Source organism: Myotis myotis, unplaced genomic scaffold (genome assembly GCF_014108235.1).
Source record: "Myotis myotis isolate mMyoMyo1 unplaced genomic scaffold, mMyoMyo1.p scaffold_m19_p_11, whole genome shotgun sequence".
NCBI lineage: Eukaryota > Metazoa > Chordata > Mammalia > Chiroptera > Vespertilionidae > Myotis > Myotis myotis.
Genome location: NW_023416315.1, coordinates 13,016,660 through 13,035,147, shown reverse-complemented (window position 1 = coordinate 13,035,147; position 18,488 = coordinate 13,016,660). Strand labels below are relative to the sequence as shown.

General features: G+C 41.9%; 1 pseudogene; it reads right to left on the bottom strand.

Annotated features, from left to right (window-relative positions):
- Positions 1 to 15,734: 15,734 nt before the first annotated feature.
- On the bottom strand, positions 15,735 to 18,188 carry LOC118666006 (annotated as a pseudogene).
- Positions 18,189 to 18,488: the final 300 nt, after the last annotated feature.

Below are 18,488 nucleotides of genomic sequence, written 5' to 3'. Positions count from 1 at the left end.
CTACTTCCTGCTGTCACTGGCCAGGGCGGAAAAGGCACCTGATTCTCTGATCATGGCTGGGGGGCAGGGCAAAGGCGGCCCCAGGGCCGCCTTTGCCCTGCCCCCCAACTCTTAGCTCCCCCCTGGGTTTCCGATCACTGTCAGTGGCAGGGGGCTTCTTCCTGCTTTCCCTTTCACCTCCCTGCATTGTGCCTACATATGCAAATTAACCGCCATCTTGTTGGCAGTTAATTTGCATATAGCCCTGATTAGCCAATGAAAAGGGTAGCGCCGTACGCCAATTACCATTTTTCTCTTTTATTAGTGTAGACTAGAGGCCCGGTGCACAAAAATTTGTGCACTTTGGGGGGGGGTTCTCTCAGCCTGGCCTATGCCCTCTTGCGGTCTGGGACCCCTCGGATAGGGCCCAAGTTGGCAGTCAGACATCCCTCTGGCAGCCCAGCAGCCCTCGGGGGATGTCCACTTGCCAGCAGGGAGCAGGCCTAAGCTGCAGTCGGACATCCTTAGCGCTGCCGAGGAGGCGGGAGAGGCTCCCACCACCACTGCTGTACTGGGAGCAGTCAGCCTGGCTTGTGGCTGAGCAGAGCTCCACCTGTGGGAGCACACTGACCACCAGGGGGCAGCTCCTGCATTGAGCGTCTGCCCCCTGGTGGTCAGTGTGTGTCATAGTGACCAGTCGTTCTGCTCTTAGGGTCAGTTTGCATATTACCCTTTTATTATATAGGATAGAGGCCTGGTGCATGTGTGGGGGCCGGCTGGTTTGCCCTGAAGGGCGTCCCGGATTAAGGTGGGGTCCCGCTGGGGTGCCTGGCAAGCCTGGGTAAGGGGCTTATGGCTGTTTGCAGGCTGGTCACACCCCCTTCAGGGTGGGGGTCCCCACTGGGGTGCCTGGCGAGTCTGGGTGAGGGGCTGAGGGCCGTTTTCAGGCGACGGGAGCTCCCAGCCTCTCCTTTTTTTTTATTTTTTATTCTGGGGTTTATTTACCTTCTATAATTGAAACTTTGTAACCTTGAGAGGAGCTTAGAGCCGACCAGGGCGGGAGGAAGGAAAGCCTCATGCTCACTCCAGTTCCGTGGCCATGGCTGGCTGAAAGCAGGTATCTGGGGTTTATTTACCTTCTATAATTGAAACTTTGTTGCTTTGAGTGGAGCTTAGAGCCGCCGTGGCAGGCGGGAAGTTGGCTTCCTTCATCATTGGGGCAATCAAGCCTCCTGCTTGCTCCAGCTCTGTGGCTGCCGGCTGCCATCTTGGTTGGGTTAATTTGCATATAGCAGCTCTGATTGGCTGGTGGGCATGGCTTAAGGCATAGCGAAGGTATGGTCAGTTTGCATGTTTGTCTTTTATTAATGTATATTGTCTTTATTGGAGTCCTCTTTCTATTTTTCTTCTTTAGTTTAGCTAAAAGATGGTCGGTCTATTTAGTTTATCTTTTTTAAAAAGCCAGCTTTTAGTTTCATTGAGTCTTTCTTTTCATTTAGTTTCTGTTTCATTTATTTCTGGTCTGATCTTCATTTCCTTCCTTCTACTAACTTTGGGCTTAGTTTGTTTTTCTTTTTTTAGTTTCTTGAGGTATCAAGGTAGGCTACTTATTTGAGATGTTACTTAATGTAGGTATTTATCATTATAAACTTCCTTTCTAGACAACTTTTGCTGCATCCCATAAGTTTTGGTATGTTGTATTCCCATTTTCAGTTGTCTCATGTTTTTTGATTTATCTTTGATTTCTTCTTTGACCCATTGGCTCTTTAGGAGCATGTTGTTTAATCATCACATATTTGTGAATTTTCCAGTTTTCTTTTTACAATTGATTTCTAGTTTTATGTCTTTGAAGTAGAAAAGATGCTCAATATAGTCTCAATATCTTAAATGTATTAGGACTTAGATGCGGCCTAATATATTATCTATTCTGGAGAATGTTCCATGTACACTTGAGAAGGATGTGTATTCTGCTACCGTTGGATGGAATGTTCTGTAAATATCTGTTAAGTCCATTTGGTTTAATGTGTCATTTAAGTCTAATACCGTAAACCCTCGATTTTGCAGACCTCGATTTAATGGACTTCAGATTCAATGGACAAAATTTCTGTTCTGTATGTCATATGTGAAAATTAACACCCTGTTAATCTTAAAATGCTTTTAACCAAGATTTGCTTATAATTAAATTAACAGGCTATATTTTTTTTATTATTAATTCACTGTTATTTTAAACAGCTTTTAGCAAATAGGTCATGTGTTGGGAAAAACACTAGTAATGTTGCTAACATAGATATTACATATCTACAACTATAGTCTACATATTTAAATCCAAGAGTCACCATGCGTAAACAATGTTTTGCAAATGATTTGCACATGATCATACTGCATCTCTTGCGGTAATTGGTTCTATTGTCACATGCGTGACTTTCTGCAGCGCTTTAAAAACAAAAACTGATTTCAGAGAGAGGAAAGGAGAGGGGGAGAGCGAGATAGAAACATCAATGATGAGAAGCATTGATTGGCTGCCTCCTGCACTCCCCCTACTGGGGATCGAGCCCACAACCCAGGGTATATGTCCTGACGGGGACTTGAATCATGACCTCCTGTTTCATAGGTCAACACTCAACCACTGGACCGTGGACCGCACCGGAGGTGCAACATTTTTTCCCTTCACTACAAGATTCAGTTCAGGAATGTATAGTCGCTGTCGGTGAATCAAGTCAGTTCTTTGCTCAGGTTGAGAGGGGCAGCCCAGGTTCACTGGACCTAGTGAACCTCTACTTTCTGTAATTATAATAATGAATTTCTAGTGATTCATTACCATGGTTGTGCATATTCTCCATGGTCCTTGATGTTTTCAACCCGACATTTAACATTTCTAATAACACTATTGTTCTCTGATTCCTACACCCATGCTTGTTAAGTGTTTCTTACCTTATCTATTCTCTGTGCTGGCTTGGATTAAAATATTTAAATTTTCCAGCTCTGTCTTCATCAGTTCTTTGGAATAATGTTCCCACCTCTGCCCTTTGGCTTATACAAATTGGACCCAAATAGGAATCAGGTCATTCCTATCCCTGCTCTAGACTTTCTTGGCTCTGCAATAAATTCCTGGTCCTTTGGTGTCCTCTAGTGGCCTTCTGATTTACTGCTTCAATTGTATGAGATGGATTAACCATCTGTTTGCTGGAGTAGTTGTTGATATCATCAGTTTTAAAGGGTATGGTTAATGACTGCATTTCATCTCTGACTGGATTCAGCCTCCTTTATAATACTCAATTATGTGTTTAAAGAATGTACAGTTATTTAAAGTAATGAGGAGTTGAAAAATAAGTCAGTCAACAAACATTTACTGAACACTTACCAAATTCTCCATACTATTCTAGGTACTAGGACCCAGCTGGGAGAAAATGTCTTCCACTGTATTTAAAAAACAGTTCTGCTATTATCAACATTGAAAACAAAACAAAACATAGAAATATAACTTGTATGATTTACATGAAGAGGAGTTCACATTGCTCTTTCTTTAAAATTTTTTTTTTTTTAGTTTATTTTAGGGAGGAAGGGAAAAGGGAGAGAGGGATAGAAACATCAGTGAGAGAGAATCATTGATTGGTTACCTCTTGGATGCCCCCCACCGGGGAAAGAGCCTGACCAGGAATTGAACCGACAAACTTTTGCTGCATGAGGCAACGCCTAACCAACTGAGCCACACTGGCCAGGGCTCTATGCCACTTTTTATAATGCTGGCATGGTTAATAAGATCAGAGAAGTCATATATAATGGAATAAACAATACATGATATATGGTGAACCAAATTTTCCAGAACAAACGTAAAATGAACAAGTTCAATTTTCTACAGCGAAAGGTAAAACAAGTGTCAGAGTAGTCTTTAGGTTAAGGGTTATGTAGCAATAAATCATTGCAGCTGAAGGAGAATTTCACATGAACACTTATTGCTGAAGTAGAATTTCACATGAACACATTGCTGAAGTAGAATTTCACATGAACATTTATTGCAAACTAAGAACCCAATTTTCTGATTTGGCTTGAAAGGGCTTTCACTCCAACGTGGCTGGTTTTTATATTTTTGGTATCTTCAAGACTAGCTCAGGGCGTGGTGTTTTGAAAGCATATGTGATAATAGTATTTTTATTTACTTAAAGATCCTTAATAATGCTTGGAATGTGTAGCCTCTGATTTCGTCTTAGCCAAGATTGAATCAAGTTTCTGAAGTTTATAATGGACAAAATTTTATCCTTTTAGGAGGTTATGTTCTTGTAGGAGAGAGATCAGATGAGCATATATATAAACACATAAGCCCAGGGGAGCTGTGCCTGGGTGAAAGTCTGTCATCGGCCTCCACCAAGTCAGTCAGCGCTGGTGAAACCCCATAGATTTTCTCTGTCTCTACCCTTAGTTCCTTCCATGTCCAAGGAGAATATTGAAAATACTACTTGATTTAACACCTGATGCAGTACAGGCAACAGCTGTTATTTCTTACAGGTACCTGTTGACCCTGGCTGGCTGCCCCTGACCCTGGGTCCTGGGAGGGTTGGGAATATGGGGACCAGTGCTGCTGGGTAATCACTTCCTCACGCCATGCCTGAGGACATGCGCCTCCTCCTAGGAACACAGCACTTAGAACACTCTCTAGCAGGTCACAAACTTTCAGTGAGTTTCTCTCTGCCCACTTGGGAGAGGGAGGAGGAGGAGCCCTCCCAGGACCTGCTGGGCACCCACACTGCTATTCCTTCTCTCAGGGCCCTCCCAAGAAGGCTGACACCATGGGGAAGATCCAGGTTTTGTGAGGTCTGAAGCAGATATATATATATATGGTGTGTGTGTGTGTGTGTGTGTGTGTGTGTGCTTTAAAGAAAAGAACACAAAATTTGGAATAAAAATTAGATGTGAAAGTGAATATTTCTAGAATTAGAAAGAAGTCATTAAAATTAAATTTTAGTCTAACCAGTACCAGAAATGTCACAAAAATCCAGCAAAATAACAAAACACATTACCCAATATTCATCTATAATACTTTTTTTTTTACTTTTATTTGTGGCTGCATACTCGTTGAGCACATCTTCACCTATAAAAGATTTTGTAATATTTTGTAAGAGATGACAGAAGGGTAGTTGTATGGATTAGGTGTTGGCGTCCTTCCTTCCCCACCAATTCAAATTTTGAAGCCTAATCTCCAATGTGATGTACTTGGTATTTGGAGATGGGGCCTTGGTGGTTAGGTCATATGGGATTAGTGCCCTTATAAAGAGGCCCCGGGGAGTTGTCTTGCCTTTCTGCCATATGAGAAAGTGAGAAGATGGGCATCTATGAACCAGGAAGGGCTCTCACCAAACACTGAATCAAGGTGCTTTGATCTTAGTCTTCCCAGCCCACAGAACTGTGAGAAATAAATGTTTCTTGTTTAAGCCACTCAGTCTATGTCATAGTAGTTTGGGCTAAGGCAGAGAAATATATCTTTCCTTTTATCTTTAAAGTCTAAGATTTTAGAAAAGTTACTTTCAACTTCCTAATACAATATTGGTAGTGTCACTTAGAAGTTTAGAATACACTTGTAAAAGTTGTTAAATCCTTTAACAAATTTCTTCATGATGAGCTATGAAAGTTGGAAGAACTTGTCATAGTCTAGCTTCTGGTTCTGTACATTTTAAGCTTAGTTTCTTCTTAACTACCCACTTACTTCCAGAGCTGGGTATGATAAGGCATGCTCATCTGGTAAAACCAAAACAAAACAAAAAACACAAAAAACCAACCAAACAAACAAAAACAAACCAACCCTCCAAACCCCCCAAAAAGCTATCTCTGATTGGGCCCCTGGGTCATGACCCTGGATAAGTATTCACATTGGACGGTAGGAATATTTCTGGAAGACATTCTTGCACCCGGACAGCTAACTATAGTTTAGCCTTATGTGGAAGTAACTGTATACCACATAAATGCATCCCACTGAACTCAAACCAACTTCTCTTTAGTCAGATCCCCCCAAATCCTGTGTCCACTCCAAAGTAACTGGCAGGAGGACAAATAGGAAATAGGGGAAGTCCGAGTGGAAAGAGATAGTGGCCTTATCAATTACAGTTGAAACATCTTACACACTTTACAAAAACATGACGTAAACCCATTACTAAGGCCCTTCCCAGGGCCTGGCAGGGTCCATGCAGGTGAGGGGCATGAAGCTTAAGATTCATGGTGGATATTCTGCTTTCCTTCCCTATCTCTAACCTGGAAAGCTTTTCATTCTCTTTGGTATGGGAAGAACTCCTCTCTTATTGTCTCCTTTAAATCATTTCACATCTGCTCCTCAGCTCTGGCACTGAGCTTTCCCCCGCCTCTCTACTAACACCAGCAAACTCGGAACCCCAGCAACTCTTTGAGGCCCATTTCACTGGGGCTCACCACTGCATTTTATACTGTTGGGCATTTTCCCTCCTGGAAAAGATTCCTTTGGCTGCCATGATATAACCCTTGCCCCTCACCATGCGAGGTTTGTTTTTCTCTTCCTAAATGACAGCATTCTTCCAGGTTCCATTCTTTCCCAACTTCTCAGTCTATTCACAGCCCCATAGTGACGGCCTCCACTCCCATGGTGGCGGCCTGTACCCAGGTGCTCTGGCTACCAAACTCAGGTCTTCAGCCTGGACCCCTGTAACCATCCCTCTTTGGCTGTCTTTCACTAGATTGTAGACTTTTTTTTTTTTATTGTCTAAAGTTTTACATATGTCTTCTTTTCCCTTGGATTTACCCACCCCCCACCCCCTGCCATTCCCACCCTTGAGGGCAAGCCCCCTTCCCCCCTCCCCAATGTTTGTGTCCATTGGTTATGCTAATATGCATGCATACAAGTCCTTTGGTTGATCTCTAACTCCCCCACCTCCCCGGCCATTTGTCTCTGGATCTATTTTTGTTCATCAGTTTATGTTGATCATTGTATCCCACATATGAGTGAGATCATGTGACATTTATCTTTCTCAGACTGGCTTATTTTGCTTAGCATAATGCTCTCCAGTTCCATCCATGCTGTTGCAAATGGTAAAAGTTCCTTTATTTTTTATTTTTATTTTTTATAGTGGCGTAGTATTCCATTGTGTAGATGTACCACAGTTTTCTAATCCACTTACCTGCTGATGGGCACTTAGACTGAAGACTTCTTGAGGCAGGGACCATATTCATGTTTGCATCCCCAGTGGGACCTAGCAGGTGCGTAATGTCTGAATGAATGAATGAATTATTGAGTGCTTGCTAGTGAGACTCAAGTTGCATATTATTGTTAGAATGTTCAACTATGTATGAAGTACTATACACAGAGTGGGAAACACAGCAGTTCCTGTCAGGGTGAATTTCAGTCATCTGTTTATTCATCAAAGAAGGGAAGTCCTAAACATGAGAAGAAATCAAAACAAAAAACCAACAGATCAAGTTCATTTTAACTGGAGATCAAAATAAATACTGCAGTATTTTCACTAGAAACCCATTGAAACCACCTTCTACAATCTTCCATTTTGGGTGATTCGGGAAAATTTACATTAGCAGTTTGGTGAATAAAGGAAAATAAATATAGAATATTTTTTTCTGTTCATTCAGTTATAGTTAATGACAACTTCAGATTTTCTTGGATTGACATATCTAAAATTGGAGGGCACTTCTTTGTTATGCAACTAATTAAATAACCCATTCAATCTGTTTTGAATATATTTTCCTCTTGAAGTCTGACTAGATGTGTAGGTTCTGCCTAAACACAAATTGGTTGCACATAGAGGAAGAAGATTCAACTTAAGAAATCATTGTCCCCAAATGGCACGGAAATGTAATTTGTTTGAATTCTTTCACCTTTCTCCCCTCTCCCCAAAACAGTTGTTTACTACAATAAAAAAAATTAGTGCAATGTCATTTAGGTAATAAAATTCTCTTGGGTTATATAAATCAATTAAATTCTACTCTATTGCTAATATTTTAAGCTCTGTAAGTATTCTAGTTCCAGTTATTCTTTAAACAAGATGCCAGGCGACACCTACACCTCCCACTTTTTAAAGTGAAACTGTAGAAATCCTTCAGTAACTGGGAAATCTGAAATTCTTTGAGGAAGGTAGCATGCACAGGTTGCCTTTCGTCAAGGCTAGGAGAAATTTTAGAAGCAAAAAAGGTTGTTGGGTGGAGAACCAGCAACGCCCAAGGGGTGGGAGTTGCAGAAACTACAGGAATGAGCAAGGGCCTGAAGTAGCTGTGAGAGGAATGAGTTTGTTGAGACTTTGGAGCACTGCTTCTCAGGGTTGGGACCCCAGCCACAAGCAGCATCACCTGGGAACTTGTTGAAATGCAGATTCTGAGTCCTTACCCCGGACCAATACTATCAGAAACCCCAGGGGTGGGGCCCAGCCATCTGTGTTTTTTCTTTCTTTCTTTTTTTTTTTTTTAAAGCCATGTATTTTTTTTTTTTTAATTGATTTCAGAGAGGAAGGAAGAGGGAGAGAGAGAGAAACATCAATGATGAGAGAGAATCATTGATTGGCTGCCTCCTGCAAGCCACCCACTGGGGATCGAGCCCACAACCTGAGCATGTGCCCTTGACCAGAATCGAACCTGGGACCTTTCATTTCACAGGCCGATGCTCTATCCACTGAGCCAAACTGGCTAGGGCATCTGTGTTTTAACAAGTGCCCTGCTCCAGATAATTTGGAGGCCCATTCGAGTTTGACAACACCTAATTTACAGGGAAGTGGAATACCGCTGTGCATGTGAAAATATTATATTAAAAACACAATTACTGATTTTTTCTTTAAAAATAGTATAATTTAAGCAATACTATACAGATTCTATGTTTTCCAAAGCAAATAAATTTTTCTGACTTTTTTTTTCTCATGGTTGAGTGTTTGGGAGACAAGTGACACTGTCTACCATGATTGGGTGCTAAATAGAATACATTTTAAGGATGGGTGTAGAGGGAAAAATTCTTAGGTCTCAATATTCTCTACAGTATAGTTTTTTAACCAGAGAAACAAGATAGGTTACCTTTCTGCTAAAATTATGCAAGTGATTGTCAAATTTTCACATCATTTGTATATTGATATTATTTTCATTTAATTGGCATTGCAAACAAAAAACTCAAATTGTGGGGAAAAAACTAAGATGGCAGCATAGGTAAACACCGGGAAATTGTCGCCTCACACAACAATTGAAAGTTACCGCAAAGGACTGAGCAAACATCATCCAGAACAACAGGAAGGCTGGCTGAGTGTAAATTCTACAACTTAGAAGGAAAGAAAAGCACGCTGAGAGCCAGAGGCGCTGCGGAGGTGAAGTGCAGAGGTACGGCGGCGCGCGCGCGCGAGGAAAGGGGGTGGCGCCTGAGGACGCGGCTGTCTTTTTGAATCACAAGCTCCGGACTGCTCTGAACTCCGGTTCCGGGAAGTCTCTGGGGACCCAGGACTCATACGGGGAGAGGCTGGTCTGTCCGGCAGCGGGCGAACTTGAGGGCGGCTTTCCCTCAGAGGTGCTTGCAGCCGTTACCGGGACACTGAGACGCGCGACTCCGGGCGGAGAATCGGCCATAGCTGCTTTCTCCGCCCTTTGACTCCCTGAGACCCCGCCCCACCCAGGCTGCGGCAGAGGCTTTTGCATGTGAATGTACCTAACTGCAGCTGAACCAGGCAGACCCGGAACTTCCAAGAGAAGGCCCAAGGCCCCGCAGCGGCTTGCATTGCTTCACAGCTGAGCCTCTTCGTGGCTCCTGCTGTGTGGCCTCAGGCAGAGGCTGAATTAGCACCTCCTTAGATCCAGGAGCCACTGTACCCAGTGGTCAGAGGGGGACCATCCAGACTGCAACTCCTCAGATCCATAAGGGACACACTCAGGGAGCAGATTCAGTGAGCACCAAAGCCCCACTGAAGCAAGTCTTGCCCCAGAAGGGTGTCTTCAGCACAGAAGTTCTCCCACTTTAGACACAGCTGATTCTCACAGCCAATTGGCCTGGAGGTCAATTCCTCCCAGTGGTTCTACAACAACCAAGGCACCAAGAGTGCACCAAGAGTGTCCACCCCAGGTAACTGGGGAGGCTGAGCTACTGGGCCTACAGGACACCTGGCGCACAGGGCCACTCTATCAACACAGGGAAGCTGCCAAAATGCGGAGACAAAGAAACAGGTCACAAATGGCAGAAATGGAGGAAAGCAAACGATTGGATATAGAGTTCAAGGCCACGTTTATAAGGTTTTTCAAGAATTTTATGGAAACCGCCGATAAATTTAATGAATCCCTCAATAAGTATAGTGAGACCATGGAGGACATGAAAAAGGACCAACTAGAAATTAAGCATACACTGACTGAAATAAAGAATAATTTACAGAGATCCAGCAGCAGACAAGAGGATCCCAAGAATCAAGTCAAAGATTTGAAATACAAAGAAACAAAAAATACCCAACCGAAAAAGAAAAAAGAAAAGAGATTCCAAAAATATGAAGATAGTGTAAGGAACCTCTGGGACAACTTCAAGCGTACCAACATCAGAATTATAGGGGTACCAGAAGGAGAGAGAGGGCAAGATATTGAAAACCTTTTTGAAGAAATAATGACAGAAAACTTCCCCTACCTGGTGAAAGAAATGGACTTACAAGTCCAGGAAGCGCAGAGAACCCCAAACAAAAGGAATCCAAGGAGGACCACGCCAAGACACATCATAATTAAAATGCCAAGAGCAAAAGATAAAGAGAGAATCTTAAAAGCAGCAAGAGAAAGACAGTCAGTTACCTACAAGGGAGTACCCATACGACTGTCAGCTGATTTCTCAACAGAAACTATGCAGGCCAGAAGAGACTGGCAAGAAATATTCAAAGTGATGAATAGCAAGAACCTGCAACCAAGATTACTTTATCCAGCAAAGCTATCATTCAGAATAGAAGGTCAGATAAAGAGCTTCACGGATAAGAAAAAGCTAAAGGAGTTCATCACCACCAAACCAGCATTATATGAAATGCTGAAAGGTATTCTTTAAGAAGAGGAAGAAGAAAAAGGAACTCTTACCATTTGCCACAGCATGGATGGAACTGGAGAGCGGATAAATACCACATGATCTCACTCATTTGTGGAATATAATGAACAACATAAGCTGATGAACAAGGACTGATCCAGAGACGGAGAGGCATTGATTGGACTGTCGGGACTTGGAGGGAAGGTAGGGGAGGGTGGGGGTAAGGGGGAAAGATCAACCAAAGGACTTATATGCAAGCATATAGGCCTAATCAATGGACATGGACAACGGGGGGGTGAGGGCATGAGCGGGGGTGGGGGGTGGGGGGTAGAGGGTAACGTGGGGACAAGGACACATATGTAATATCTTAATCAATAAAAAATATATTAAAAAAAAAACTCAAATTGTGGATAGTAATTTTATTATTTGCCATTAACTGAGCTACATTTATTTTTATTTTAAATCCCCCTTTCTCCCCCCCGCCAAGCTTTTCCATCTGCGGGGTGTTAATAGCATGTCAAACTAATTGCCGTCCTCATGGTCTAATTCTTTTCTCTGTCATTTTTGGCTGTAAAATTCTCAGTTTGGCATGCTTTCACACTGACACAGGCACTTCATGGTGACCGGTTATCTGTTCGGTCGTGACAGCACCTGGCTCTTTATATATTAGGATAGTCCTTATATGATTATTAAAGTGTTTATGGTTTTCATTATTATTTTCTGTCTTTAGGACCAACTGTTGATTAGTTTATATCACCCTGCTGGGTCTGGTGATTGTTTTGACTTCTGCATTCATACCCCACAGGCGTGTAACAAGTGTTGAGAGCTTGTCTGCTGCAGGAGCTCTGATCCCAGGTGTCCTCCCTGCTGCAACATTCCTCTCTAGATTTGCCTTTCTCTGGCCACCCTCCAGTTGGAAGTGATAGAATGTCATAGGCAAGGGCCAGGGCTTTAGATTGAGAGATTAGGGTTTGAGTTCTGGCTTGGCCATTTACAAACTGTGCTGCCTTGGCCTCCCTGAGCTGTAGTTTTTTATGATGTAAAATAGGGCTTTTAGTACCTGCCTCATAGTATAACTATTAAATGATACAGAACTTACAGCTTACTCTGAAAAATATCTTTTTGGGTTGGGGTGGGAGTCGGGGTAGAGATAGCCACAACATACTGTTGACTCAGATTGATCTTAAATGGACAAAACCCCCTCCCACTTCTTTTTTACAGGAACTGATGATAAACCACATCTCTCCTATTCTGCACTTGTCCTGTGGAAATTTTGTAGCTAAACACTTGTCTTCACATGGATGCCTATGGCATTCTGCTTTGTTGTTTATGGACACATCCATTTTATCTGCCCAGTCTTTTTGAATCTCTTCCTTTGTCCAGCAAATCAATTGAATGTGCACTAGGGGATGAAGAATCTGCCCATTGGATGAGCAATCTGTTTATCGTGTCACTCAAGACATTAAAAGAGTCCGGTCTAGATGCCTTTTGGCTGATATTAGCTGATTAATCAACTTGAACTCTTTGTTTATTCAGCCGGCTGTGGATACTCCTAATTGTTCTAGTTGTCAGCCTTCCAATGTTGACTAGACTCTTCCCGCAACAAGTCTCTCTTCCGTTGTGACCAGGAAAATGCTCTGTGCTCTTTAACTAACAGCTCTTTGTACAAGTCTATAGCATTATCATCACTCTATCCCTCCCTTTATCATCATCTGAGTACTCTCCAAGGTGAGATTATCTTCTTATCTCTAGCTCTTTACATGACTCAAGGAGATGGTATTTTTATTTAGCAACTGTTAATCTCCCTTCATTCCTACCCCCTCTCCCCCATACACGCCTTCATGGGAAGAATATACAGGCTCTTCTCCCTCCCCTCTCCTCCCTCCCCCACATCTTCATGGGAAGAGTATACAGTATTTTCTTATCCCACTGATATGGGTTGAACATATGACTTGCTTTGGACAATGGAATGTGAGTGAATGAGACACAATTTTTTAAAACACCTTTCAATACATTAAATAATTTAGATTCTTTAAAAAAGCTTATTGCAGTTTGACAGGAACCTCCTTTTTCTTACATTCTGTTCGTTTGATTCTGTGAAATGAGCAGCTGGTTATATCCAGATTTATTTTTTTATTGTTGACATATTACAGATGTCTCTCATTTCCCCCACTCTTTGCCCACCTCCACCCAGCTCCCAGCCACCATCCCCTGGCCTTTGCCACATTGTTGTCGGTGTTTCATGGGCATATATGTTCTTTGGCTAATCTTGTCACCTTTTATCCAGACCCTCCCACCCACCTCCCCTCTGACATCCATCAGACTGTTCCATGTTCCATGCCTCTGGTACTATTTTTTGCTAGTTTATTTTGCTCATTAGATCCCACATATACTGGTAAGTCAGATCATGTGGTATTTGTCTTTCTCTGACTGGCTTATTTGGCTTAGCAAAATACTCTCCAGGTCCATCCATGCTGTTGCAAAGGGTAAGAGTTCTTTCTTTTTAACGGCCACATAGTATTCCATTGTGTAAATGTACCACAGCTTTTAAAAAATATCCTCACCCAAGGATATGTTTTTATTGGTGAGAGAGAGAGAGAGCGACATCAGTGTGAGAGAGAAACATTGATCGGTTGCCTCCATTATGTGCCCCAGCTAAGGATCTGAGCTAAGATGTATGGTTTCTTCTGAGAAGCTTCTGAGAGCACAATGGGGGTTGCTTTGTAGGTTGCAATCTGTTTTTTAAACATTGTAGCTGCTTCTAGGATTCTCTCTTTATCTTTGATTTTTAACATTTTCATTACAATGTATCATATAGAAGGTCTTTTTGCATTGAAATAATAGGGTGGTCTATTAGCTTAGTGACCTTGGATGTCCAAGGGTCTTCTCAGGTTTGGGACGTTCTCAGCTCTTATTTCTTTAAATAACCCCACCCCTTCTCCCTCTCTTCTCCTGAAACACCAGTTATTCTAATATTTGTATGTTTGGTGGAGTCCTTTACGTCATGTAGGCTTTGGGGTTCTTCTTAATTTTTTTTCTTTGTTCTCTTTTGATTGGGTTATTTCAAAGTTCCTATCAAGTAGTTTACTTATTCTGTCTTCCACTTGATCTGCTGTGCTATAAATTTTGTTTTTTCTACTTTATTTTATTATTTTTTCTTTTTATTCATTGAATTCTTCAGCTCCAGAGTTTCTATTTGGTTCTTTTGGTTCTTTTTATTATCCCCATCTCTTTGTTAAATTTCTCACTTTGTTCATGTATTGTTTTTCTCATTTTGTTGAATTGTCTTTCTGTTTTCTTATAAGGCAACTTGTTTCTCAAAACAACTATTTTCAATTCTTTTTCAGCCAGATCACAAAATTCTGTACCTTTGAGTTTATTGGAAGATTATTGTCATCTTGATTCTCCATGTAGTTTTGTGTTGCTGCTTTTGCATTTGAAATAGCAAATACCTCCTCAAATCTTTACTAATTAGCTTCAGGTGAGATATATGTGCTTCAGTCCTGTTTTATTTGTTGTTTTCAACCCTGTATGGATACACCTGCTCCACACTTCTTGCTCCCTCTTGCAACCGAATTCTTTAACTTGTATATCTTTTCTTGTTCTTACAACTCAATCAGGTTGGCTGCTGGAAATCTTTTGTTTTCTATAAGGTGGTGCTACAGCTCAAGTTTGTGGCTTTTCCCTTGCCAATAGACTCTGGTCTGTTTTCCTGATAGCACTGTGTTCATTGGACTCATTCTTGCTGCCGTATTTGGGAGCATGCACAAGGAGCCAACTGCAGAGGTGAGGGTAGGTGGGTGGGTTTAGCACTTGTGGTGTTGGGGGTGCCTGTGGGCCAATGAGCAGGTCCTTGAGTGAGATTCTCCCTAATGAAGTCCTGAATACAGTCATCAGGAACCACATCCCTTTAGTATTCTTATCTGCCTCTTTCCTGAACTTCTCTCTCCCCCTAGTCATGGAAGTCCCAGTACTCTAGGTATTGCTGTAGAGAATTTTTTGCATTATAATTGTTATCATTGCTTTTATATAACATACCTAATCCCTTAAATTCCAATAGTGACATAGCTTTTATTCATGCTTCTTAATTGCTGTATAAAATCCTATTTCGTGAGCCAGATGTATCAACATTCATTCAACGATACCCTATTAATAACTTTTCCTTTGTTACTAGTTTTTTGTCACCATAAATAATGCTGCAGTTACCATTCTTGAACATATACTGTTATGTACTGGTATATTTATCTCTAGGATATGGCATCAAGTCCCAGAAATGGATCAGGTAGATTGAATAAAGAGTGTAACATTTGGCCCTTGCTGGTTTGGCTGAGTGGATAGAGTGTTGGACTGAAAGGTCCCAGATTCGATTCTGGTCAAGGGCACGAACCTCGGTGGCAGGTTCCACCCCGGACTTGGTCAGAGCCATGCCAGAGGCAACCAGTTGATGCGTCTCTCTCACACTGATGTTTCTCTCTCTCTCTGTCTCTTCCCCTCCCTTCCATTCTCTCTCTCTAAGAGAAAAAAGAAAAAAAAAAGAGTGGTACATTTTGTTAGCTTTGTTATTTATTTATTTATTTATTTTAAAAAAAATATATTTTATTGATTTTTTACAGAGAGGAAGGGTGAGAGATAGAGAGTTAGAAACATCGATGAGAGAGAAACATCGATCAGCTGCCTCCTGCACATCTCCTACTGGGGATATGCCCGCAACCCAGGTATATGCCCTTGACCGGAATCGAACCTGGGACCTTTCAGTCCGCAGGCCGACGCTCTATCCACTGAGCCAAACCGGTTTCGGCTGTTTTTTCTTTTCAAAGTTCTGTGACAATTTACATTTTTTACCATCAAGATTTAAATAAATAATTTTCCCTACAACCTAGCCAGCAATAAGTAAGTGACTTTCAGATTTCTGCCAATCTCATAGGAATAAAATAATAATCTACATTTTCCACTCACTAGTAAACTCGCCCAGCTTCCCTGTGTTGGCTATTTGGATTTTCTCTTCATATTTTTGCTCATTACTCTATTGTGGTATTCCTATCCTTGTCAATATGTAAGAGATTTTACATATGGCAGGTAAACCCTAGATGGAAATTTTTTTCTTAATCTAGGACTTGTCCATTTATCTCTTGCCACACCAAAATGTCATGGTTATGAGAATGCCTTCTTTTCTCCATCCTCACTCTTTTTATCACACTCTTCTTTCCCTACCCTCTTTCCCCACACCTTTCTCTCTATGTGTGCCTGTTTTTCTTCCTCTCTGTATGCCTTTCTCTCTATATTCTTCTTGGTGTGAGTCTTCTTTTTCTTTTTCTCTCTTACCCCTCTCACCACTCTCACTTGACTCCTTATTCCCTGCTTTCTAGCTCCATGCAAATACTAATTTCTAGTGCAGAGAGCACTATATTTTTTTTTACTTTGTTACTTGCAAAGACAACTAAACCCAAGAGGTGAGCAGGGCAGCACAATAAGGGGTTAAAGTAATGTGTTTTCAAAGTTGGCTGAATTTGAGATCCCTTGATGAGGAGTTTTTTTATATGTGTTATCCAGCCCACCCTCAGAGATTCCAGTTCGGCAGAAGGGTGTAATATACCAATGGATAATGGATAGCTAGTATTTTTAAATCTCTCCAAGGGATTCCAGTACACCTGCATTAGCGCTGGATCAGAGAGGCCCTCTAGACAAATCCAAGCACGGTGCTGGCAGGGTGCTTGGGTGATTGGACAAGCTGGCTGTTACAGTCTCAGATAATTACTTTCAACAACTACCCGTCTCAGCATAGACTGCATGAGGGGCTCACATGGAGTAGAAGCAATAGTAAAGTAGGTCTGCAGGACCTTATACTCCATCTCAAGTGGCAAAGGAGAGAAAGGTGAGGTTCAACTCAATCTAAGTGTGACTGCAGTGCAGCAAATGGACACAGAGGGGCGGTGTCGCCCCACGTGGCTTCTACGCTCCTGACCCAGATTCCAGGAAGGCTCTGCCTTGGTGAAGTGTTGGCTCACCACTCTACTTCTCACTCTTAGCCCCTGTCCTATACAGCCTGGCTCTCAGATGATTAAAGTTCATATGTCATTTATTGAACATGAATTATCATCAAACATTGTCCTGGGTTATTTCATTTAATCTTTATAGCAACCTGAGGTAGACCTATTATTTCCATTCTACCAGAGAGTAATGGAGGTAATTTCCTAGTGGATAGCAGAGCCAGTCTACTCAAGCCTGCCTGACTCAAACGCAAGCGTTCTTTATATTCAACAACTGCTACTTTACTCAATAACATTTAATTGATCCTGAACATATTAATAAACGCTAATTTACCAATTAATTTATTCATGCAGGCAATTATTTCTTTTTTTCTTCCTTCTTAAACACAGGAATCAGTAAGAATAACTGAGTTAGCTAAGAAGTCTTAAAGCCCATGGTGTGTGTGTTTTTGGGGTGGGAGGGTTCAATTGGTAGGTTTTTATTTGTAAATTCTTTTTCAACACAATATACAACCTCATCTACAGTCTGATTATACAAGTGCTAAGGGCAGAAAGATCTAGCATAAATACATTAAATAAAGAGGCAAAGCTGTGAAATTAAGTTGTATGCAGCAGGTGTGTGAGGATGGGGGAAATGTTGGGGAAATAAAACAGAGTAAGACTAAGGAATTGGAAGGTTTTAGCTAAAGTTCTTTCAGTCATCTTTCTCTTTAGCTCCCTGTTTAAGGATTCGCGCGAACTCAATGTAACTTTGTCAATAGGCGCTTCTCTGTACAGCTTCCTCGTCTGTAAGCCAATCTCCCATTATTGTCAGCAGCTCTCTCAGGTCATCTTCCCAAATGGTGCCAGTTGCTTCTTCATCAAAGCAAGCAAAAGCATTTCTGATGACCTTTTCCTGGCCTGTGCCATGTAACTTCTCACCAAGCATCGTGAGGAACGTGGTGGGATTTATGGGCCCCTGGAGCTGCATTCATCATGGCATCGAGCTGAGCACCAGCTGGATTCTTCCCTCGAGAAGCAAGCTATCGTGCAAATCTTCCTTGTCAGTGAACCATGTCTGTTCTGACCTCTTTAAACTCCTGAACCTGAGACTGGTCTAACATGGCGAGCACAGTGGATGTTGCATGCTGGGGGTGCTTCTGAGTGGTCTTGGTTTTGCCTGTTTGTTTGACATGGTAGCTGTTTAATTCACTGCCAGACCCTACAGCCTGGGCTGCCCTGCACAAAACAACCCTGCTTGCATTTTAGCAAGTGACTAAAGGAACAAAGAATGAGTGTCTGATGGTGAAATAGTAGCCATGGGGTTGCCTACTCCTTACAGCTATGCCTGGTGTCAGTTACACTGAAAGTCTGCAGACATAATGCAGGATTTTATTTGGCTAACAAGATGTTATTAAAAAAATATAAATCTCAGTAGTTCTAGATGGGACGTTTGCCCTGCAGTTCATCCCAGTCCCCACCATTCCCTTTTCTTTCCATCTTTATTCTTTACTCATCCATGTTATCTGCCTGGTCTCCCTGGGGATGGAGGCACCGGGCTGATG